Here is a 25,589-nt window from a genome sequence, read left to right as displayed (position 1 = left end):
TTGTCTCTGAGTGTTCTTTTTTTTTTTAATGTTTATTTTTGACACAGAGAGAGAGACAGAACGTGAGTGGGGGAGGGGCAGAGACAGAGGGAGACAGAATCCAAAGCAGGCTCCTGGCTCTGAGCCGTCAGCACTGAGCCCAACACGGGGCTTGAACCACCCCCCATGAGATTATGGCCTGAGCCGAAGTCAGATGCCCATCCGACTGAGCCACCCAGGTGCCCCTCTGAGTGTTCTTTTAAAAATTTTCCTGTTTTGAGGAGGGCACCTGTTTGGATGAGCACTGGGTGTTGTATGGAAACCAATTTGACAATAAATTTCATATTAAAAAAAAAGACATTTATCAATACATTAAAAAAATTTCCTGTTCTTGTTCCATGAATATTATACCATTGTTTAACTCTCTGTGGGTACCCATGATAATTTTGTAGAAATTTTCTTGAGGCCTCTAGGTGGTTAAGTCAATTAAACGTCTGACTCTTGGTCTCAGCTCAGATTATGATCTTGTGGTTTGTGAGATTGAGCCCCACGGTCAGGCTTTGCTCTGACAACACAAAGTCTGCTTGGGATTCTGCCTTTCCCTTTCTCTGTCCCTCTCCCCTCCCCCAACCCCTCAAAATAAAGAAATAAACTTAAAAAAAATTAGAAAATTTTGTTTTTTTATGTTCCAGCATTTTTTCTCCGTTTCATCTGAGTTGTTTTTCCCTTTTTTGTTATTTGTTTTTGTCTCTCCCTTTTATGTTAGATACTCTTTTCAAATATGTAGTTGTTATTATATATCTCTTCATATTTAAGAGTAAGGCACAACAAAACTAATTAGAAGGTATGGGTGTGTGTGTGTGTGTGTGTGTGTGTGTGTGTGTGTGTGTGTGTGTTTAGGTGAGGAGGACTGTTTGGTCAGTGGGCTTCACTATAGGATGATCTTAGAGGGCTGTTTCATTGGGTGATCCATACCTCCCCTGCCCAATATATACAGGTATTTTCCTTTGGCCCAGGTAGTATCTCTAGAGAGACATCCTTCAGTCTCCTGCCTGGATGTTATAAAGCTAGTAGCAAGGGTTCTCAGAGCTGAGTGGGGGAAAAGGAGCCAATGGTTTTATCATTCAACATGTGGGCTTTCCCTTAACTCCCCAATTTCAGGCCCAGAATCGAGAATCAATTTGGAATCAACTACTGTAGAGGATAAACCTCTGGTTTTCTTCCTGGGTTGGGAAGACTTGACTGTGCTGGGTTTCAACTAATCCACCGTTTTGAGCTGAATGTGTACTCTCTGGCTCCCTAGTTTTTGAGCCGGTCCAAGGTGTTGCTTCACTCTTTCTCTGCTGTGCTAAATCTACTCATTTGTATGCTTTGCAGCTTCTGAAATTTCGTTCTGATCTTCCCTTCTGTTCTTGCCATTGTAGAATAGCTGTCATTATTTGCAATAATTATGTTCTATGAAGTTGCTTCAAATACTAATTAATTAACACTGAACCATTGCTCCAAGGAAATGCAGGGTTAGGTACCTGCAAGCCTCATCAACTAATCAATACATAACCTGTTATTATGTGTATTTCTTTCAAGAAACCTTATGTAAAACACATTATTGATTCATTAATATCAAAGGCATGGCCCACAGTACTGGAGCTCACGCCTGAGTGAAGCTTATCCAGCACATACATTTTCTCCATAAGGTGCATCACAGCTTTCTTGCGCTCAGGAACACTAGACTGCTTCTGCACCGTGCTCAGGGAACAATTTTAACAGCAAAATCACCAGCAAAAAGCACAAAAAATACAAAAAACATGCCACTAAATAGACTATGAAAAGGATGTTTGTTTACAGTGTGAGAGCTGAAACAAGAAGTTAGAGGGTGGCCACGTTCAACCTCAGGAACAGGAGCATCAGGAGTCTCAAATTTTTCACCGCTTTGAGCATGTCCACAATGACTGTGGAAACACTGTCAGTATTGATTTTGGAATAGAAATGAGTTTTAGAGAATAGGCAATTTCACAGACATAGAATGTGTAGGTAATGAGGATCAACTGTAGTTTTATGCTTTTTAAAATTCCTTTATCTGTTTAGGATGGCTTCAGGAAGGATCGAAAAGAAATGAGATAAATAAGCATATTAAATCCACCATATTTAGCTAGAAGTCTCTGTCATCCTCCTTATTTTGTATGGGACCCCCTGATACCTACTTGTCTACAGTGACCTCTCAGATTTCTTCTGGCTCAGTCTGTCTCTTCCATCCTTATGTATCCCCACTGGGCTCATCTAGGCCTGGACCCCAATGCTCCTCAGGTGACGCAGGCCTCTCCAACAAGCCTGGCTGTGCCCAACCATGCCACAAAATACTGATATAATGTATAGGTTTTTAAAATATCCCAGGATCGGTGGTGTGCTGGAGCTGGCTCATACTGGCTAACAAAAACCAACTGCGAAATTTTTAGGAATTTTGTCAGGCCATTGTTAAACATAAGCACGGTTAAAAACTAAATCACATAAACTTGCAATCAAATATATTATATTAACAGCATAGGTAATGAATACTCAAAACGTGTCACTTCCTAGTGACTATACCCATGTTCTTGAGGTTATTTGTGTCTCTTGGATCTTGGTGTGTTATTGCGTGCCTCTCTTCCAAATTCACATTCGGTGATATGACAGTGATGGTTTAAAATCAGCAGTGGCAGAGGTATTTATACTATGGAAATCAGCAAATGCTTCAAATCTGGGCTTCTTCTCCCCAGAGAGCCCATTGTGAAACATTCACCAGCACACCCCTGTAGCCTGAAAATTTGTGTGGAACTGAGTAAAAATAGAGATTAACTGACAGAGGCAATGGGGAAGGAGAGAGTAGTTAGAACCAAAGACCCAAAGGTATGTATTAGCTACCTGGATTTTATTAGGCAGAAATAAAGAAGGAAATGAAATGAAGATAGAACTGAGTCACAGAAAAAAAAAATCTGGGCCCTTCTAGCAATGTATTATGAAGGGTATGACCAAGCTGAGCCAAAGGATCTTGGATATGTAAGCTTGAAAAAGCTAAAGCTTCTATAATTAAGAGATGGAGATTAAAAATTATTGATACCAAGTTGGAATAACACTGCACAGGAAACCTATAATATGTTTGAATAAGAGATGATCGACCTGTATGACATGTTCTTTCTCTGACCAGTTACTACTGTTGTGAAATTAAAGAGTTGTGTTTGCCCTGAGCAGTAGCTCAAGGGCAGTTTGTTGAAATAGTTATTCCAGAAAAACCCGGGAGTAAAAAAAAAATCATATTTAAAATTCTTTTACAAAATTTCTACTAATTGTAGATCTTTGGAAGTTCAGGTTACTGACTTATAATGGAAAGTCAGTAATTATTTTTAGGAGACTTAAAATGTGTTAGATTTAAGTTTAGTGCTTAGATGGTGCTTTAACTTTAGGTGGATTCCCAAAGAACAAAAAGATCTGACTGATATATGTCTGGAAAGACAGTGGAGGGAGAAAACCTCGACATAGGAGGTAAAAATAGAAAATAGTAGGCTACTGTCCCCCATTACTATCATTGCCATGAAAAAACTGCTTATATTTAAAAAATAAAACATTCCTCTTCAGAGTCACAAGAATATTAGTGTGCAGTGGAAGGTGCACCTCTGGGCCTCACATCACACTCATTCTTTGTTTTTGTTCCAAACTCTGGTTTGGGGACCCTGTAGTGTCCTGTCTTTGGTGGAGGAAGAATTGCTGTCCGGTTTATATATTAAAATTTGCTTCACAGAGAAGTGTTAGCCCTTGAAATGAACTGAAAGACTTCATAAAGTTGCTCAGGAGATGAGGCAAAAATGTTTTCCAGGGTTGTTGGGTATAATCTTAATATAACAGAGATTTTACAAGTAGTCCCATCAGATGACTTTTTTCCTTTCTTTTCACTGTTACTAGTTTGTGTTTAACTTGGTTTTGGTGGTGTTGTTTCCTCTGCTTTCTTCCCTTTCATTGACAACATGAAATCATTCTTTTATTTATTTTAAGTTTATTTATTTATTTTGAGAGAGAGAGAGCACACAAGCCGGGGAGGGACAGAGAAAAGGAGAGACAGAATCCGAAGCAGGCTCCACGCCATCAGCGCAGAGCTGGATTCGGGGCTTGAACTCATGAACTGTGAGATCCTGACCTCAGCCGAAACCAAGAATCAGATGCTTAATGGACTGAGCCCATGAAATCATTCTTTGAATCTTAAATATGGGTAGCCTGTGGCACAATCCACGACTTTTCCCCACTTTTCCCCAATTGAGATATAATTCATATAATATACAATTTACTATTTTAAAGTGTACAATTCAGTGGTTTTTAATATATTCACTCTGTTGTGCACCTATCACCACTATCTAATTCTGGAACATTTCTTTCCATCACCTCCAAAAGAATCCCCATACCTCTTAGCAGGTATGTTTTCAGTTCTCGTGGACATACACCTAGGGTGGAATTGCTGGCTCACGTGGTAATTCTGTGTTTGACGTTTTGGGGAAATGCCAAACGGCTTCCCAGTGGCTTCATTTTGGTTAGTCGCTTACTCTTATGACCTTCATTGTTCAGTTCTCTGACAATGTGCATCCCTCTCTGGTCAGTTGTGCCAGCTGGGATGTTCTGTGGGAGACATGATACAGCTGACTTCCATGATGAGGTGCTGCCTGGTGTCACTTGTGGAATAGCTGCGTTCATTTTGCTCTGTTTGCTACTTGTAGGGAAATATTTATTTAAAGACCCTCATAGTCCCAGGACCGTGGTGTGTAGATTCCTTTGTGGTTTCTGTGTCTATTCTGCCTTCACCTTGATAAATGGCTGCATTCTTGTGTTCATCTGCTTGAGGAGGATGATGGTGGTGGTGATGGTGATGACATCACAGCTTATTGGGTGCTTTCCCTGTGTAAGGCAAGTACCAAGAGCTTTAGGGACATTATTTTATTTAGACCTCACAATACACCTCCGAGATGGATATTTCAAATCCCCTTTTCACTTACCCAGACCAACATTTAAATTGATAATGATGTTTCACGTGACTGGAGCTTGGCAGAAGGGCGAGAAGGTGCTGCTGTGCCGGGGCCTCCCACTTCTTGGAAGGGTTAACATGTGTCTGCTCAAATGTGGTTCTTTTGATTCTAGTTTGCCCTACTGTACTTGCAAACAGACATCACACCTGAAGCCTATATCAAATAGAAAAGAAAACGGAAGGCCCTAGACAAAACCACCATGTGGTGGGGTCCCTGGGTGATTCAGTTGGTTCAGTGTCTGACTTTGGCTCAGGTCATGATCTCATGGTTCATGAATTCGAATGAGTTCTTCACTGTCAGTGAGAAGCCTACTTCAGATCCTCTGTCTCCCTCTCTTCCCCTCCCCCACTTGTCCTCTCTCCCTCTCTCCCTCCTTTTCTCTCTCTCTCTCTCTCTCTCAAAAAAAAAAAAAATTAGAAAAAAAAAAACCTGACAGCCCACCATGTGGTTTCAAATCCTGTATCTGAAAAAATACGTGAGAGATGGAATGACCACAGAAGCAGCATGCAATCACCTTGTAAATTCTGTAATTTTTTTTAATGTTTATTTATTTTTGACAGAGAGAGAGACAGAGACAGAGCATGAGTGGGGGAGGGGCAGAAAGAGAGGGAGACACAGAATCCAAAGCAGGCTCCAGGCGCTGAGCTGGCAGCACAGAGTCTGACACGGGGCTCGAACTCATGAAGCGTGAGATCATGACCTGAGCTGAAGTCGGCCACTCAACTGACTGAGCCACCCAGGCGCCCTGGTAAATCTTGTAATTTTTAAGTCTACTATCCTTCGTAAGTGCCACTAGGGAGATTATTTCTTATTTTCACTTTGGTGTGGTATTTTACACATACACATCATAAACCTAGAAAAGTGTACACTAATCATTATTGGCTTTCGATCCCCAAGATGAAAGTTCTTTCTTTCCAACATTCATCATGGTTGTAGCTTTTCATATGTGGAAACTGTCTTGTGCCTCAGTGGACCTGCTTTACTGTACTGGTGCTGAGGGAAATCACTGCTTTCTTAGTGAAGCACAGTACGAGCTGTAACAGCATTTCCCTAAATGAGAGCGTGGCCCCTCATAGTGTCGTAACAAACAGCTCTGCTTTATGAAATCTAGATGTTCCTAAAATGCTTGTAGATTTAAAATCTGTTACCGGATTTTAGAAAGCATCTTAGGCAAGAGTGTATAAAGGTAATTCACTAGATAAGAGATAGAAATGGCCAATAGGTGAATAAAAATCTAGCCAACCTCTAGTTCAATAAAATATAAATCAAAATGAGATATAAGTTCTACCTATGTACTTATTCATTATTGAACAGGAATATGCACATGGTAAAAAATCCTAGAATACAAAATTATGTGCAACAAAAAGTAAATTTTTCCTCCCATGCTGTTCTCCAGCTACCACATTCTCCTCCCCAAAGACAATTACCATTACCATTTTGGGGGGCCTCCTTTGTGGTTGTCTGGGAACACTGGTATACACACATATATTTTTGTATCTGTATATATATGTGTGTGTGTATATATGTATATTTATATATACACACACACACACATATTTATATAACACTACAACACTGTTTTTCTACACCTTTCTTTCTTCTTATAACAGTTATTTTTGAAAATATTTCCATATAATACATATAAGCAGTCTTTTCTTTATTCTCCTAACACATTTATTTATTTATTTATTTATTAAAAAATTTTTAATGTTTATTCATTTTGAGAGACAGAGAGAGACAGAGTGTGAGCAGGGTAGGGGCAGAGAGGGAGACACAGTATCCAAAGCAGGCTCCAGGCTCCCAGCTGTCAGCACAGAATCTGACGCAGGGCTCGAACTCATGAATTGCATGATCATGACCTGAGCCGAAGTCGGATGCTTAACCGACTGAGCTACTCAGGCCCCCCTATTTATTTATTTTTAAATGTTTATTTATTTTTGAGAAAGACAGAGAGTGTGAGCAAGGGAGGGGCAGAGAGAAGGGGACAGAGGATCTAAAGCAGGCTCCACGCTGACATCAGCGAGCCTAATACAGGGCCCGAAATCAGGAACCCCAAGGTCATGACCTGAGCTGAAGTCAAATACTCAACTGACTGAGCCACCCAGACGTCCCTCCCCTAACATTTTTAAAGTAAAAATTTCCAAGCATACAGTAAAGTTGGGACATGACTCTTTTGAACAGTTTCATAGTATTTCATTATGTAGACACCACAATTTCTTTTTACCGCTCCTGTAATGACAAATATCTAAATTGTTTCCTATCGTTTGTCTTTAGAAAATAATGCTGCATTTAAATCTTTATGCATAGGTAATTTGGCATATCTGAGAATATATCAGCAGAAGAATGCTCTAAAAGCAGAATTGTTAGGTCAGGGGAGTGTGTATTTTTTAATTTCATAGATATTGCCAAATTTTCTCCATAGAGATTGTAGCAATTTACACTTACACTAACAATGTATGAAATTGGCTGTTACTCCACAGTCACCAAAAATGTTATCAGAAGTTTGATTTTTGTCAACAGTAATGGATGAAAACCAAGAGACTACCTTTTTCCTATTGTTTTGGAAAATATTTTAGAATATGAGAATACTCAGTGTTGGTGTAGGTGTGATTTTTTTACATATTGGTAAAAGTAGTATCAATTCAGCCTTTCCGTAGGGCTGTGAAAGTCCTTACTAAGTATACTTTTTTTTGAGCCCATCCCATTTCTACCAGTCCTACCTGTAACCTAAGGAAGTAATCAAATACTCAAGGATGTCCATCACAGCATTTTTATAAGAGAAAAATTATGGAAACAACCAATGAAATAGATTTTTAAAACATATTATTATGCTATATCTATACAATGGATACCAGGCAGGTAGGTATTTAATTTAAAATTTATTTTTTTAATAAAGTTTATTTATTTATTTTTGAGAGAGAGAGAGACAGAAATAGCATGAGTGGGGCATGGGCAGCGAGAGGGAGAGAGAGAATCTCAAGCAGGCACCACACTGCCAGAGCAGAATCCGATGTGGGACTCGTACTCACAAAGTGCAAGATCATGACTTAAGCTGAAACCAAGAGCTGGACACTTAATCAACTGAGCCACCCAAGCGCCCCCATGCAGGTACTTTAAAGATATGTTGTGCCACATATATATTATCATGGAAAGATGTTCCTGATTTTTTGTTTCATGAATACACAGATTATAAAACAGTACATTTAGCATTATTCCATTTAGTGGGAAGATATGGAGAGGTAGAAACATAGATGTGTGATTTGAGAAATAAATATCATTGCATAGATGATACAATCACATAAATGAAGATCTACATATCTATATCTATGTGTAGATATACCTGAGCAATGTCTGTAAGAATGCACAAATTTGTAATGGGAAGTATGATCATAGCATACTACCAAAAATACAGATAATTTTTCTTTGCTTTTATTATTTTCCATATTAAAACACTGTATGTAGCAAGCATATTGTTTATTTTTTATGACAAAATAATAGAATGGAAAGAAACTTTCATGTGCAATCCATAGCACCAAATATAACTGTTAAATATGTTAAAATAATTTATTCAGGTGACATTTATTAAGTGCCTGCTCCACGTGAACCTTTGGTCTAAGTGTTGGGGAAGGGACAGAGACCAGTTAAATATCCCTATCCTCCCAATATGATGTACACGTTTTGAGTTTTGGAGTGGGGCAGGATTGAGTGAGTAGCACAGGATTCTTACGTTTCTTTAAAATTACTGAATCTCAATTGGTAAGAATTATCTTAATGATTTAGATGTAATGCGCAAGTATTTAACTCTGTTAATAGAATTTGGGTTTTGCATTTCCATTGTCCCTGAAAAGAGGGCTTTGTGGCAAGACTTAACTTATCTTGGGGCACCTGGCTGACTCAGTCAGTGCAGCATGTGACTCTTGATCCCGGGATTGTGAGTTTGAGCCCCACATTGGTTGTAGAGATTACTTAAAACTAAAATCTTAAAAAAAAAAAAAAAAAGACTTATAAGGAGGCTTGGAAATGAAGATCAGAGCCCAGGTCCAGAAATGCCTCTTCTAGTTAGCCACATTCCAGACAAGTGCAAATACACATTTTTAAATTCTCAAGTGCAGAAGAAGGGTAACTACAGGGTTATGCGGTGAGAATTTCGATCCCTGTTTTGCTGTGCGGACTCCATGTGCTGCCATTCCAGCCTAAGCCATCAAAGGACCCCTTGACTAATTAGCAGGCACTACAATTGATCTAGGTCCTGAACTCCTTAAAATCCTGAAGCTCCTTAATAGTGAGCTTCAAACTTTTGTTTAAGCTGTGAAAACTTGCATTCAAATAAAGTCTTAATCTGTAGCCTAATATACAAAACAGACAAGCACAGTGATGACAGGGTGGATATTTGCCCTGAAACCTGGCACACTTTCATCCATCTCCTGCTCCCTTGTTCCTTCAGGTGAGAGGAGAGGTTTGAAGGCACTGGCCCAAGGGAACCCCCCCAAAACAACCAGTATTCATGATAAAACAGCCTTCATGGTTTGCCTAGATTAGTGGTTATCAGACTTCAGCTCTCACCAGAATCCCCTGGCAGAATTGGTAAGACACCCCAAGAGCTTCTAATTCCATGGGTCTGGGTTTGGACCTGGCAGTTCACATTTCTAACCAGGTCCCAGGTGATGCTGGTGGTCTGGGGACCACATTTTGAGAACCTCAGGTCTGGGTATATGGTATGGAACATTTGTTTCATACCTAGTGGGCCATTGTCAGGTTAAGATTGGAAAATGTTAGGTTAAGAAGATTAAACAGGTTTCTTCTAAATTTGTAGTGTTTAGTGATACAGTACATTTTACATCCCTAAGAGAAAGATCTAGTATTTTTACCACAGAACACCCTCCCTCTTTTTTCTTTTAAAAATAGAGTAAACATGGTAAATAATATAGTATGTCAAAGGTGGAATTTAGAAAAATTGGAACACAATCAGGGCAAAACTATACTTGAGGTTTACTTTTGTTGCCCCAGAATTTGCCTTCTATGTCTTAGACCACTGTCCTAGGTATAACTTTTACGTTAAGAAACCAACCTAATGGAAGAGTTGGGAGTGAGCATTTCTCTGTCCAAGGCATATTTCTTTCAGATAGACCTGAGGTTGTTTGCTAGAGTCATGTTAGGAGTTTGTGTTACTACATCTCCATTTCCTTTTCCTCTGCTCCCCTCTCCTAGCCAGGCCTCTTGATGAACTGGAAAGGGCACTGGACTGGGAGTTAGGAGACCTACTTAAGATCTGCCTTTAACTAGCCACAAACTCAGCTCTGGCCTCAGATTTCTAATCTGTTAACTGAGGAGGTTTAACCAGTTGTATGCAGCGCTCACAATCCTCATATTCTATAGCTTGCAGGTGATGTTGGCCAAGTGAATAATGTAATGTGCAGAATGGATCGAATGTAAGGACCCTGCTGCAGGGGAGGCCCTGGACTCACCACTTTCTCAGATTTTATCCTGAATAGAAAGTGGCTATAGAGACTGACAGAGTTCCTTAACAAAGTCACACAGCTAGTATTAGTAGGATCTCAATCTATCTCTGAGTCTAAAGAATGCTTTTCACTCTGTTTGCTGCCATAATACTCGTATTGCTTAGCTTTTCCTTAAACAGTTTTCTTTTTAAACATTTCCTGTGTGTCCTTTGAAACCAGGTAGATTTTGGCCAAAATCCCAGCTAACAAGTTACTCAACCTGCATGATCCTTAGTCTCCTTCAGTTTAAAAAGAAGATAATAATATCTTCTTTGCACCTTTATCATGAGGATTATGTCAAGTGCTGAGCACAAAGTATGGCTCAATACTTAATAATTATATTAATTTATTCTGGAGTTATAGTACTTGTGGGTAAACTTTTGTATTCTGCCTTTTTCTCTTGTACAGCTTATTATAAGCATTTCTTACGTTGCCCAGGATCTTCATATTTGTATTTAGAGGCTGCATCTGTTTTCACTAAGTGGAGAAGTAGTATTTACTCATCTATCCTGCTGCAGTTGATATTTAGGTCCTATTGCTTGTTTTATTACAGTGGATGAATACAGACCTTAAGAATCAGATGTAGCTGAATTAAAAAATTTTTTAAGTTTATTTATTTTGAGAGAGAGTGTGTGTGTGCACAAGTTGGGGAGGAGCAGAGAGAAGGAGAGACAGAATCTCAAGCAGGCTCTGCACTGTCAACCAAGAGCCCAACGTGGGGCTCCAACTCACAAACCGTGAAATCAAGACCTGAACCAAAATCAAAAGTCAGACACTTAATTGAATGAACCACCCAGGTGTCCCCAAGTTTCTTTATTTTTTAAAAGTTTATTTATTTATTTATTTTGAGATAGAGAAGGAGAGAGAATTCCAAGCAGGCTCCGCACTGTCAGCACAGAGCTAAAGCGGGGCTCGATCCCATGAACCATGAGATTATGACCTAACGTGAAACCAAGAGTCAGACACTTAACTGAGTGAGCCACCCAGGGGACCCTGAGTTAAAATTTCTAATTCTACTGCTCTTTGGTTTTGGATTAGTTGCTTGAATTTTCTGGCAATAATAAAACTTACTTTGCAGCATTGTTGTGAAGATTAAGTAAGGCAAGCAAGAGCTATAAAACTCTTAACACTTTGCCAGGTGCATCATGCACTCTCAAGAAATGCTAGTTCTTTCTCCCCTTCACCAGATGGGCAAGGCTCAAGGTGGCTTTTCAGCAGACCTAATGATGGCATTTGCCCCCATCTGTGGAAGCTCTATTCATGGATCCGTGCAAACCTCACTGAGATTCTCTGCAGGCAGGTCATCTCCTTGAACCTGCTGGTAGGATAGCAGGGATACTCAATTCTCTATGTAAGATGCATGACCTCAAATTTAAAAATAATCTTTACTTCTTTGGGTGCCTGGATGGCTCAGTCGGTTAAGCATCCGACTTCGGCTCAGGTCATGATCTGACGGCTGGTGGGTTCGAGCCCCACGTTGGACTCTGTGCTGACAACACAGAGCCTGGAGCCTCCTTTGGATTCTGTGTCTCCCTCTCTCTCTCTGCTCCACCCCCTCTCACACTCTGTCTCTTGCTCTCTCTCAAAAATAAATAAACATTAAAAAAAATTTTTTTAAATAAAAATAATCTTTACTTCTTAATTTGTTTCTTATTTTCTTTTCTGTGAATGAGTTATTTTCAAATATTATTCTGAATGAATATCCAGCTATATGTAGACGATTTAAAAATGTGGTTTAATTATGCTTTCACTAGTGGGTACAGATGTAGACTACCAATGAGATTGTAGAGGATTATTTTTATTACTGGTTCAGAAGAGAGGTCAAAGGACCATGATAGAGTTTCAGCTTGAGGAGACTTTACATTACATTTACATAGGCCAGGGTTTATTATGTCCTAGCAGAATGGGTCTGATTTGGGTAGTTTTAGAAAATTCCCCAGTGGGACTAGAGTCATCACTCCATGGTGCAAGTGAATTTGTGATTCCTCTGATTTTTTTGATGAAAATCAGATATGCACATGAAGAATGATCTTAAGGTGGCAACTCCTTTCCTTCATTTGGAAGGAAAAAAAAAAACGGCATAGAGCTGGATTCTAAAATGTAAACTGCAGGGAAGATATCTGTAATTAACTTAGAAAGTACTGTTTGTGTTTAACTTCACCATAATTTTTCAGGATGAACAAATTGCACATTAGTGCAGGCAAGAAGTAAGGCTTTTAACAAGTGTAAATGTTTTTTTTTTTTCCAGTCTCAGTTTCTAAGATGAACCTATGAACTTGTAATTTATACATTGGTTTGGAGTAATTAGCCCATGAATTGTCTAGCTTTTGAGACGTAATTGTTTAGAAAAGAGGTGGACCATGAAAGCATCCTGATTTTCTGGAATCTTCAGAAGAAAAATGATACCCTTCACTGAAAATCATACAATGATGCTTAAAAGGAAAATATAGCATAGTCATGTAGACTTTGCTATATACTTGAAATATTTATACTTTTTTTTTTTTTGCAAAATTTTGTATGGCTCTTTTCCCCCTAAATCACTTTGCTGGGTAGGTTTTGAGCACTTTTTTGTTTTTATCTTTACAAAGTTTGGAGAGTGAGAAGAATTCAAATCCTCCCCAACTCCCAAGTAATTAAATCTTTTAAAAATATCTTATATATTGTTGTCCATATTACATAAGTCACCTACCAAAGATTAACTAATGAGTTTTGGACAATCGAAGTGAACTATTGTCAAGGCCAAGTGTGAATTGCAAGCCGCTAAAATCTCTTGGCAGGATAATAACTGGAATAACCTGTAAGCTGATACATCACAAGGAGGCATCTGATTTTCCTCTTGGCAAGGCGCTGGATGCCAAAGCTAATCTTGGCTCACTTTTCTCTGACACTGCTCTTCAGATACCAGGATTCTGTCATTGTAGACCTGTTATGTAGCTTGAAAAAAAAAAGCCTTGTATGTGTACATGAATAAAAATTCACAATGTGCCAAAAAAGGGCAGGTGGCAGAATCAGTTTCTGTCCCACCCCTGTTCTCCAGATAACGGTGCCACCTGCCAGATGCAGTCCCTGGTAACAGTTTCTTAGATATCCTTCCAGAGATAAGCTGTGCATATCATGGGCACACGGACACACATTCTACTTCTTCTTTTAAACATGTGGTCATATAACATATAGACTGATCTGCATCTGCCCTTTTTAAAACTTGATATATTTTGGAGATTATGCCCTCATTATATAGAGCTGCCTCATTCTTTTTATTTTTATTTATTTTTAATCAATTAATTTGTTTTGAAAGAGAGAGAGAGAGAGCACGGAGGAGAGGCAGGAGAGAGGGAAAGAGAAAATCTCAAGCAGGTTCTGTGCTGACAGCACAGAGCTCAACGTGGGTCTTGATCCCACAAACTATGAGGTCATGATCTGAGCCAAAATCAGGAGTCAGATGCTTAACCGACTTAGCCATCCAAGCACCCCTTTAAAGTCTGTTTAGTATTAATTTAATTGTATGATGGACTTTATTTTATTTACCACACCCCCGCTGGTGGATGTTTATATGATTTTCAGTCTTTTGCAAATACAAACGGTGCTGCATTGAATGACTCTGTACATTCATTGCTTTGTGTACATCAGCATATCTATGGGGTGGATATTTCTAGAAGTAAAATTGCTGGTCAAATGATATATGCATTTTTTATTTTGACAGATGCTGCTAAACTGCAGTACACCTTGTATAAGTTATACGCCCACTGGCAGAGTATGAGAGGGGTATGCTCTTTTTAAATCCTAAACCTGACCTTTGTCACTGAAGGTTGTATTTTTCTGAACCTGGTCACAGTCCAGAGCTTCTGGCCTTACTCATGTTACATTAGTGACTTTCTGTCTGTGATCAGTGCTCATTTTCCAACACTCCAAGACACTGTATTTTTTTCCAACCATTTGAGGGCATTGCTTACGGCCTTAATAGGAAGTAGACATATTTCTCTATGTTTCCTCATAGATGAGGGAATTAGGGAAGGTGCTGATGCTTGAGAACCCCTGAGTTTTGGTAATGTGGAGGCATTGGAGAGGTTGGTTTCTTTTTCTTGATTTGAAAATCACCCTAGGAGGTGAATCAGCCCAACCTTCAGTAAAAGAAACAAACAAGTTTTCACCTTTAAAACTAAAGTGTTGGTTTTACAGTTACCACTTCACCACTGAGCCACTGTCTCTGCTAACCAGACATCACATGCTCACTCCAGGGTCTGCCTCCCTACCACCTCAGGGAGTGGGGTGTTGGGGGGCTATATCCTTGTCCCTCTGCTACTTCCTTCCTTCCTCTTCCTCACCTGCCCATCTCCTCTCCTCCTTCTTATCCAAACAACTTTCTATGACTCCTGTTGGGACTTTAGCACCTCACCCTAAGCCATTATCATTACATAGCAGGTCCAGGCACAAACCAGGAGGAGCTCTCTTTGATTTTTAGATCTATAGATCTCCCTCCTGGGCTTGCTATTTTATAATCTGTGATATAGTTTGTATGCCAAACTTCTAAAACATAAAGAACCTTTTTGTACAGTTCACAGCACTATATTTTAATATTTATATTTTTAAATATAAATATAAATATAAATATAAATATAAATGTTTTTTAGAACTGTGGTTCTGTACACAATTTGAGTAAATTTAATTCAACAAACCAACCCTAAATGCTTGAATTCAGTCAAGTAAGTATAGTTTTTTTCTTCTTTTCCTTTTTTTTTAATGTTTATTTATTTTTGACAGAGAGACAGACAGAGCATGAGTGTGGGGGGCGGTGGGGGGGCACAGATTGAGAGGGAGACACAGAATCCGAAGCAGGCTCCAGGCTCTGAGCTGCCAGCACAGAGCCCGACGTGGGGCTCGAACTCATGGACCATGAGATCATGACCTGAGCCCAAGTCGGATGCTCAACCGACTGAGCCACCCAGACGCCCCTCTTCTTTTCTTTTTTTAAATCTACCTTCTGATTCCAAGCAGCAAAAAAAAAAAAAAAGTATTTTAACTTAAATATAACTATAAGATTATGATGGCTTTTCTGTGGGTTATTTCCCCAATATGGTGTTTACTAATCCTGAATATAGACTTACATGTTGTTGCACTGTATACTTGCTTTCCTTAGAATGATCTGTCCAAGTGAACAAAATGGAGAGCTATGAAGGATCCTGGTGTTATTGCTGTTCGGTACCATTGCTTCCGACATCCGTTTCTAGGGACTAAGGAATTGCTTTAGCCACATGCACAATACCTCGGACAGTGTTACTCAAAGAATGGCCCACAGACTAAGTGTTTTTCTTACCTGACTGCAATAAAGTAAGTACAAGAATTGGAAATAAGTACAGGAATTGGAAATTTTAAAAAGTTCAGAAACTTTTATATCAATTTGGAAGAATTGAATCTAATTTTTAAAATTGAGCTTATATTTTTTATAGGTCCTTTTAAAATCTTTTTTTTCCTGAAAACTCATTTTATTTTATTCTACCAAATGTCAATCTATCACAGATTAGATTTTCTACAATAGTCTAGAAAATTCCTCAAATTTCCATGACTCTCTCGCTTATAAGGCAGATGCATTGCTCTAAAAGTTGTTGACCTGGCTTGCTTTCATAGTGTGACAAGTGATATATACCCGTGTAAAACTTCAGGAAATGAGACACAATGACAAAATTCCTCGCCTGCGGCTGCCGCGCACACCAAGATTAAATCTTTCCCTTCTCATTTCTGTCATCAGACTACAAGGCCTCGTCTGCTTTTCATGTTAAGATATTTTAATTAGAATCTGAGAGAGTGAGTGGAATAAGAGAAAATTAGTCATGAAAAGAACATTGCATTTTTTTTTTACCCTTCAAAGAAAAGTGTAATAACATTTCCTCCCATATTATTTCTACTTTAGTGCCATTTTCTAAAAGTAAAGTACTCTGGAAGATATTTAGGAGAACTTTAACATGATGGGTTTGCACTCAGAAATGTTTTTAAATGCTGGTGAAGAGTATATAAATAATAAAATTTGGGGACATTAGCAAGAGTCACAGTGTCAGCCTCAGGGAGAGGTTTGGGTTTCTGTCCCAGCCAAAGTACAACCACAGAGCCAGAGTAAACATTGACAACACCGCCTTGTTCTGAGTGGCAACATTTGTCTAGGCAGCAGGCATTAGTAGTGAGAGCAGGGTTGATAGGGATTAGGGGGTCAGGCGTACAGGTCTAAGTTACGGGTGAAGCAAGAAGAACTGAGAGGGATATTATATGGTAGAAAGAAAGAGACCAAAAGAGAACTGAAAAGGATGGGGATAGGTGGGAGGCTTCCAGGCTGGCTGGGCTTTGAGGCTCCTGGTGACAGGCTTGGTGGGTGGACCACTTACATTTATAAAGGCCAGGGATCAGGTATACGTTTGGAGCCTAGCATAAAAAATTTTATTAGCCTTGGTTATTCAACTGAAGAGCACTTGATGAAAATTTCTGCTTTATCTTCTGTTATCGCTTCTAGCTACTCCTCTTTTACATTGGAAAAAATAAATACAATTACAAGTTTATCATTCACAGTAGGTTATGAGGTCTTTTATATGTCAAAAACATGTTGTAATATGAATCTTTTTGCCTTGGTGAAAAAATGTGGGTGCAATTATCTTTTTATAATTATGGTGTTATGTGTGTGCTGTAATTTCCCCATAAAAGTGTGACCTAAAATGATCTGAAAGGATAACTATTCTGGAAGTGTTGTTAAAATACACTTAAAATCATCTTTAAAAAGTGGAACATTTCCCCAAATCGTTTTTGCCTCCACACTGAAATCCCTCCAGTCTTTTCCCAGTACCCTTTCATTCTATTATCTTTCAGATATGACTGCCTTGCGTAATTTTGGGGTCTGGGAGGACCATTTATATATTAGGAACCACTTATCTATTTGTCATACTGACCATTATTGCTGAGTGCTTACTGCAAGGTTCTAGGTCTATTGCTGGGATTACAAAAGAGGTGCCCTCTGTTCCTTCATTCATCCACCAACCTGTTTAAATACCTGCTGTGCCAGGAATTTGAGGCAGGTACCTCTTATAAGGAACTGATATACTCTGTAAAATGGAGAGAATACCTTTTAAAGGTATTATGAGGATTAAATGAAATTATATTTCTAAAGCACCTGAAACAGGTACTCTGAATGAGTATTTTCCCCCAGGAATGGCAGAGATTGAATGGCAGTTTTTGCAGGTCATTGAGAAGATAAGCTGAATCTTGCATAATATCTAATGTTAGGGGCACCTGGGTGGCACAGTCGTTTGAGTGTCCAACTTGGGCTCAGGTCATGATCTCGCAGTCTGTGGGTTCAAGCCCCGCATTGGGCTCTGTGCTGACAGCACAGAGCCTGGGGCCTGCTTCAGATTCTGTCTCCCTCTCTATCTGCCCTTCCCCTGCTCACACTCTGTCTCTCTCTCTCTCAAAAATAAATAAACATTAAAAAAAATTTGAATGTTAATTTGCTGATCAGGAGCACCTGTGTGGCTCAGTCAGTTAAGCCTCTGACTTTTGATTTCAGCTCAGGTCATGATCTCATGGTTCATGGGACTGAGCCCCATTTGGGGCCCTGCGTTGACAGTGTGGAGCCTGCTTGGGATTCTCTCTTTCTCTGTCTCTACCCCTGCCCTGCTCATACACGTGCTCACTCTCTCTTAAAATAAATAAATTAACATTAAAAAAAATAATCCAAAGAAAAAATACATTAAAATATTTTCTTCTATTGGGGTGCCTGAGTGGCTCATTCATTTAAGCATCTGACTCTTGATTTCGGCTCAGGTGTGACCTCACAGTTCATGGGATCAAGCCCCATGTGGGGCTCTGCACTGACAGTGAGGAGCCTGCTTGGGATTCTTGATTCTCTCTTTCCCTCTCTCTGCTCCTTCCCCCCCTCTCTTTTTCTCTCTTTCAAAATAAATAAATATAAAAAGTATATTATAAAACATTTTTTAAAGTATATTTTCTTCTTTTGGAATATCAATAGGAAACACCAAATTGATAGATTGCCAAAACATTGAAGAGTAAAAGTATTAGAAAACAGTCACATGGAAAGGAATTATAGAAGAGCTTTTTAAAAATATGTAAAAGTAATACTTTAGTTGTCTGCAGATGCTTTCTTCTTGAATGTTGACTTTTAGTCACTCTTGACATTTTACCTGGAGAAAGGGAGACCATCGTGTCAGTGACTGATCTTGGCTATTCATCATTTCCGTGAACTCTCAGGAAGTTCAGTCTGAACATCAGAAAGAATTAATATCACAGTAACTCAAGTCTAAGAAGACAAAGCTGGTGCTTCCTCTGGAAACACATCCTTCCACCTGCTCCCTGAAGTCTGATAAATCTTTCAACTCCAGTTTTGTGTGTGTGTGTGTGTGTGTGTGTGTGCGCGCGCGCGTGTGTGAGTGGTAGTGTATTGGACATGAATTTGAATCTGATCAGATTTCCTTATGTAAAAAGTGGGCATTTTTGTGTGTGTCTTCCAAATAGGGGTAATTCCAAAATTGGAAAATCAGCTGCAAAGAAAACCAACAGATTTATGATACGATGGTTTTTCCCCCCTATATTCAGGGGAAATGCCTCCAGTTTCATTGTTCTTTCTTTACCTAGAAGTAATAACTGACATTTGTAACAATTTCCTTGCTTGACTAATACTATTGCCTGAAGATTTTTAAGAATATTGTAATCCTAATGCTATTCAATAGAACTTTTTGCTATGACAGAAATGTTCTATATCTGTACAGGGCAGGGTGGTAACCACTAGACACATGTGGCTTTTGAACATTTGAAATGTGGCCATTAAGCTTGCACAACTGAGAAAATGAATTTTTAATTGTATTTAATTTTAATTAATTTAAATGTAAACTTAAAACAGCCACCTGTGTGTAGTGACTACCCTATTGAACAGCACAATGCAAGACCATAAGTATTAATTCACAAGAGTTAAAACAGGTTTCAGCATAGACAATATTGAGAAGGTTAGTAGTTGGAGATTCTGGTTTTACAAAAAGTTTTATCTCAATGTTCCACTGGGTGTGGAATTTATAAAAAAATGATCTCTATAATATAAATTAGATAATAAAGTGTTGTTTCTTCTTTCAATCTCAACTTTTATGTTGTCTTTTCTATTTTTTCATATTTATTTTCAATTTGGTAACTTCAACCAAAAGCATTTTTCAGATATAATAAAAATTAGGTCAACAGCTTTATCATTTCTAGCTGTATGTTTTTATGAGAGAGAGAGACAGGCAGACAGGCAAGGAGAGGGAGAGAGAGTGAATATGTTAAACTTTGAGCCAGTCTCAGATGTTTATTACTTTTGCTGACTTGGCTTTAAGACCATAGTGGGAGGTCCAAGATGATTTCAGTTAATTTCTTAGGATGCGTGTCGTATGGTGTTTTGTTTGTTATGGCATTTCTCTTTCTTTCATGTCTTTTCATAATCTCATTCCATGTGTTTGCGAACTACAGCTGACCTTTTCAAAAATTTTTAATTAAGACCATATTTTTTAATTAATTTTTTTTTATTTTAAAGAGAGAGAAAGAGAGAGATTGCATGAATGGGGGAGAGAGGCAGAGGGAGATAGAGAGAACTTCAAGCAGGCTCCACGCTCAGTGTGGAGCCCAACCTGGGGCTCGATCCCACAACCATGGGATCATGACCTGAGCCAAAATCAAGAGTCAGATGCTCAACTGATTGAGCCACCCAGGCGCTCCCCCAAAATATTTTTAATTGAAATGTAATTAACATACAGTGTTATATTAGTTTCAGGTGTAAAATATAGTGATTCAACAATTCTGTACATTACTCAGTGTTATCACAATAAATGTACTCTTAATCTTCTTCACCTATTTCACCCATTCCCCTCCCACCTCCCCTCTGGAAATCACCAGTATGTTCTCTGTATTTACGTCTGTTTTTGTCTGTTTGTCTTTTTTCCCTTAGTTTGTTCATTTGTTTTATTTCTTAAATTCCACTTATGAGTGAAATCATATGGTATTTGTCTTTCTCTGTTTCACTTAGCATTATATATTTTAGGTCCATCCATGTTGTTGCAAATAGCAAGATCTCATTCCTTCTTATGGCCAAGTAATAGCCATATGCATGTGGTATATATATCTATAATGGAATACCGTTCAGCCATGCGAAAGAAGGAATCCTGCCATTTGTGACACCATCATCTTCTTTATCCATTCATCTATCAGTGGATACTTGGGTTGCTTCCATAATTTGGCTATTGTAAGTAATGCTGTAGAAAACATAGGGGTACATATATCTTTTCAGATTAGTGTTTTTGTTTTCGTTGTGTAAATACCCAGTAATGGAATTACTGGATCATATGTATTTCTATTTCTATTTCTATTTTATTAATTAATTAATTAATTAATTAATTTAAGATTTTATTTTTAAGTAATTGCTACACCCAACATGAGGCTCAAACTTAAAACCCCAAGATCAAGAGTCATAGTCTTTTCCAACTGAGCCAGGTAGATGCCCCTGATATTTCTTTCTTTCTTTCTTTTTGTCTTTCTTTCTCTTTTTCTTTCTTTCTTTCTTTCTTTCTTTCTTTCTTTCTTTCTTTCTTTCTTTCTCTTTCTTTCTTTCTTTCTTTCTTTCTTTCTTTCTTTCTTTTCCTTTCTCTCTCTCTCTCTTTCTTTCTTTCTTTCATTCTTTCTTTTTTAATGTTTATTATTTGAGAGAGAGGGAGAGAGAGACAGAGAAACAGAGAGCAAGCAGGGGAGGGGTAGAGAGAGAGGGAGACACAGAATCAGAAACATGCTCCAGGCTCTGAGCTGCCAGCACAGAGCCCGACGCGAGGCTCGAACCCATAGACCACGAGATCATGAGCTGAGCTGAAGTGGGCCGTTCAACCAAGTGAGCCACCCAGGCGCCCCTGGATGCCCCTGATATTTCTATTTTTAATTGTTTGAGGAACCTCCATACTGTTTTCCACAGTGGCTCCCCCAATTTGCATTCCCACTAACAGTGTACAAGGGTTTCTTTTTCTCCACATCCTCACCAACACTTGTTATTTCTTGTCTTTTTGATTCTAGTCGTTCTGACAGGTATAAGGTCATATGTCATTGTGGTTTTGATTTGCATTTCCATTTCCCTAATGATTAGTGATGTTGAGCATCATTTCCCATATCTGTTGGCCATCTGTATGTCTTCTTTGAAAAAATGTCTATTCAGGTCCTCTGCCCATTTTTTAATTGGATTGCTTGTATTACTGACCTTTTTTAAAAAATAAGGATTGAATTTTTAAAAGGAGCTGGGATACATTTATCCATAGCAGTTTGTCTTTGCCTTCCCCAAAGCACCATTTTAAATTGTAGAACATTGGGGCACCTGGCTAGCTCAGTTGGAAGAGTGTGTGGCTCTTGATCATCAGGGTTGTGAGTTCAAGCCCCACATTGGGTATAGAGATTATTTGAATAAATAAACTTTAAAAAATTATAGAATGTGATTGTGACTCTAAAGAAAGTTGTCTGTTGAATAACTGGAGACTGTATTTGCCAATTTGCCTTCATATGTGTGTATATATATATATATATATATATATATATATATATATATATGTAATTTATATGTATGCAATATATGCAATATTATATGTAATACATATTATATGTACATATACATATTATATATTGTACATATACATATATGTATATATGTTGTATATATACATATATGTATATATGTTGTATATATACGTATACATATTATATATAATACATATAAAATATGTAATATATGTATAAAATATATGTAATATATATATAATTTCAATTAAGTGGAATATTTCCAACTAGGGGCTTCTGGTTGATCAAAAGTAAAATGAAAAAAATAATTCATACACTCATCATTTATTTATGATAACCTGTCATATCCCAGGTAATGTTCTCAATATTGGGAATACAACAGTGAACAAAACAGATAAAATTCTCCATCCTCATGGAGCTTAAATTCTAGCAGAATCCTTTTTGTTCCACTTCCATAGATAATCTTTTGAAAATATCTATTTCCCTTCATCCTGCAAGTACATGAATTATCACAACCTAGTGTGTTTGGTTGATTTCGATTACTAAGATTTCTGGGTTGCCTTAAAGCCCTCATTCCTTAGTACTATTGGTGTAGAACCAAAGTTCTACTCTGAATCACTTAGGAAGCCTTTTAGTGAATACTGATGCTGCCCAAACCTGCCCCATCCTGATTTAGTTTGTCATGGGGCACGAGTATCAATATGTTTTAATCACTCCAGGTAATTATGCATGCTGCCTGAGTTGAGTGCTACTAGCATAGAAAGGCTTAAGGGATATGGAGCCAGCATATATACAAGAAGATGTTTTTAAATCTAATGATATCAACTTATTTTGTTTTGATTTGTGATTGCAAATTGAGATTTACAAGAAGCAAAGGAGAAATGGGATTGAAGCTTCTTTTTACTTAAAATTTAACATTTTATTTATCTACTTATTTATTTATTTAGCACTTATTATATTCCAGGTGTTAGGGATTGGAAGATGAACAAAGAATGAGCCCTATCCTCTACAAATTTATAATCTAGTAGGGGAGTTCACAAACTTTTTCTGGAAAGTAAATATTTTTGGTTTTATGAGCCATATAGTCTCTGTTATAACTATTAAATTCTGTTGTAGTGAGAGAGTAGCCATAGGCAATATCTAGACAAATGGGTATAACTACATTCCAATAAACTTGATTTACAAAAACAGGCAATGGTCTGGATTCGGCTGCAGGCCTTAGTTGCCAACCTCTGGTCTGGTAGAAGAAAGAGAAAATAAATAATTACTGTAGAGTAGAGTATGTGATCAAAGTGAGCACAGGTGACACAAGATAAGGGCCATCAGTACCTGAGAGACTTAGGGAAGATTCTGAAGGAGATGCTGTTCAAGTGGATTATGAAGCACGGGTTGGAGTTTGGAGAAAGGAAAAGGAAAGGATGCTCTAAGCAGAGGGACAAACGTGCAAAGCATGGGCATGTAAAACAACACTGCCTCTTCTAGAAACTAAAAGCAATCCAGTGGGGCTAGAATGCAGGTTGCCTACTTGGGCAGAAGGATGGGGCTAGAGAGGCTGGGCCATATTCTGATGGGCCTTGGTTAGGAAGTGAGAAGCATGGGTGTGGAGCTAACAGTCTTGGGAGGAGCAAATAAAGGATTTTAAGCAGGGAAGAGTAATTCATTGGCTGCCCGTTGGAGAGGAGGAGATGCAGTCATTGTACTACTGTGGTAAACCAGACGGAAAATGGTTGAGTGGCAAGCATGACCAGGATGGGATTCATGTGAGCACTGTTTAGACTACAGAATCTCTCGTCTTGGTGACTGCTTGCACATGGGGATAAATGAGAATGAAACATCTTAGACACCTTCTAGATTTCTGGCTTGGGTGACTGGGTGATGTAATTTATGTAGACAGGAGAAATAAACCTGGGGAGGGGTAGAAGATGATGAATTTGTTCAGGAGTTTGAGTTCAGGATAAATACATGGCACTGAAGTGTAGCTCCCCAATAGAAAACGGATTGCTACTAAAGTGGACGTGGAGATTCGGGAGTCAGTGTGCCCAGTGATAGATAAGGCCACACATTTAGATTAGGTCACCCACAGAGAGCCTGTAAGGTGTCAAAATAGACAGGACAGCAGTGGAGAAAACCTTGGGTAATATGCATATATGGAACCAGAATTCTGAAGGAGCAGTCAAATCGAGGTGGGAGGGAACTGGAAGACAGGGCTGTTACCCAGGCTGAAGGGAAGAGTTTCAAGACGGCAGCAGTCAGTGCTGAGAAAAGTGTCTCTGGGGTTCTGTGGTATGGATACCTTTGCAGAGAAGAAAAGCAAGGCCTTAGAGATCGGAATGAGACTATGCTCCCCAGAAACTTAGCTGAAGTATGGGCATCTCAGACACTGCTGGTGGAGCTATAAATTGGTAGATGTTTCTCAACAGATGTTTGGAAAACTGTATTGAGAGATACCACCATTTAAAAACAAGTAATTTCACTCTTAGAAAATCGTGCCAGGAACATAATCATATGCTCTGTAGTCGGTAACAGTGAACAAAAGTTCCAAAATGACATTTTGGATCATTTAATTTGATCAATTCCAAGAAACATGCCCTGTAAGTGCTTACTGATACAAATGACATAGTAACTGTTTTACCCTTTAACCATGGCCTCAGACCAAATTTGTTTTGTTTGCATTAGCTTTTATATATTAGAGCTTTTAAATTAAGAAATATTTAAAATACTGACCATTAGAGTATACAAGGAACATGCATGTACCCATTACCCAGATTGAAAAGATGTTAACATTGTACCATATCTGCCTATGATTTTTTAATATATTACAAATCCATGTTAAATCCCCTTTATACCCTTCCCCAATCCTATTCTCCTCCCTCCCTCCCCACTTTACAGTTGATATTTATGCTTCCTGGCTTTTTTTTTAATAACTTGCTTGTGTGTAAACTCATATATAATTTATAGTGTTGTTTTGCATATTTTTAAACTTTAAATAAGTGCTATCCTACTATTCATATTATTCTTCAATTTGAGGTTTTTACTCGTCACTGTTTTTGAGATTTATTTATGATCATATATGGTACCTATATTTCTTTCAAAAACTTCATTCTGTAGTATTCTGTTACCTGACAAAACCTCAATTTATATATTCATTCTGTTGGCAGGCACCCGGACTAGTTCCTGCACACCTCTGTTCTTTGAACTCCTCAGTTATTAAATGGAGCTAGTAATAGTATCAATCTCGTAGGAGGTTTGAGGATTACAGTAATTAATATATGTAAAACACTAGTCAGGCCTTGAAACACAATAATCATCCAATGCACATTAGCTATTCTTATCAGTATGACCAATAATATTATTATTAAGTTCTTTCCAAATCTTTGCTGTCACATTCTGATATGACATGCTCACATATTGTGAAATGTTGTGTTTCTTTCCTTATATCTATGCATAAGTTTCTTTATCATATATAACTAAAAGTCAAATTTCTGGTGTGTTTAACACCAGAACACCA

At 38.3% G+C, this 25,589-nt stretch overlaps 1 protein-coding gene and 1 long non-coding RNA gene across 3 annotated transcripts in view; one reads left to right on the top strand and one right to left on the bottom strand.

Moving 5' to 3' along the window:
• MCC (MCC regulator of WNT signaling pathway) overlaps positions 1-25,589 on the top strand; it is a 425,462-nt gene that overhangs the window by 51,948 nt on the left and 347,925 nt on the right. The window lies entirely within an intron of this gene.
• LOC113593012 (uncharacterized) overlaps positions 4,024-25,589 on the bottom strand; it is a 97,867-nt gene continuing 76,301 nt past the window's right edge. Inside the window, exon 5 of the long non-coding RNA XR_008300111.1 lies at positions 4,024-4,893. This is a non-coding gene — a long non-coding RNA (uncharacterized LOC113593012). The remainder of the gene's footprint in view (positions 4,894-25,589) is intronic.

The sequence above is a fragment of the Acinonyx jubatus genome, chromosome A1, assembly GCF_027475565.1.
Source record: "Acinonyx jubatus isolate Ajub_Pintada_27869175 chromosome A1, VMU_Ajub_asm_v1.0, whole genome shotgun sequence".
Lineage (NCBI taxonomy): Eukaryota > Metazoa > Chordata > Mammalia > Carnivora > Felidae > Acinonyx > Acinonyx jubatus.
The sequence above is the reverse complement of the archived record's forward strand: the minus strand, read 5'-3'. Positions and strand labels throughout refer to the sequence as shown.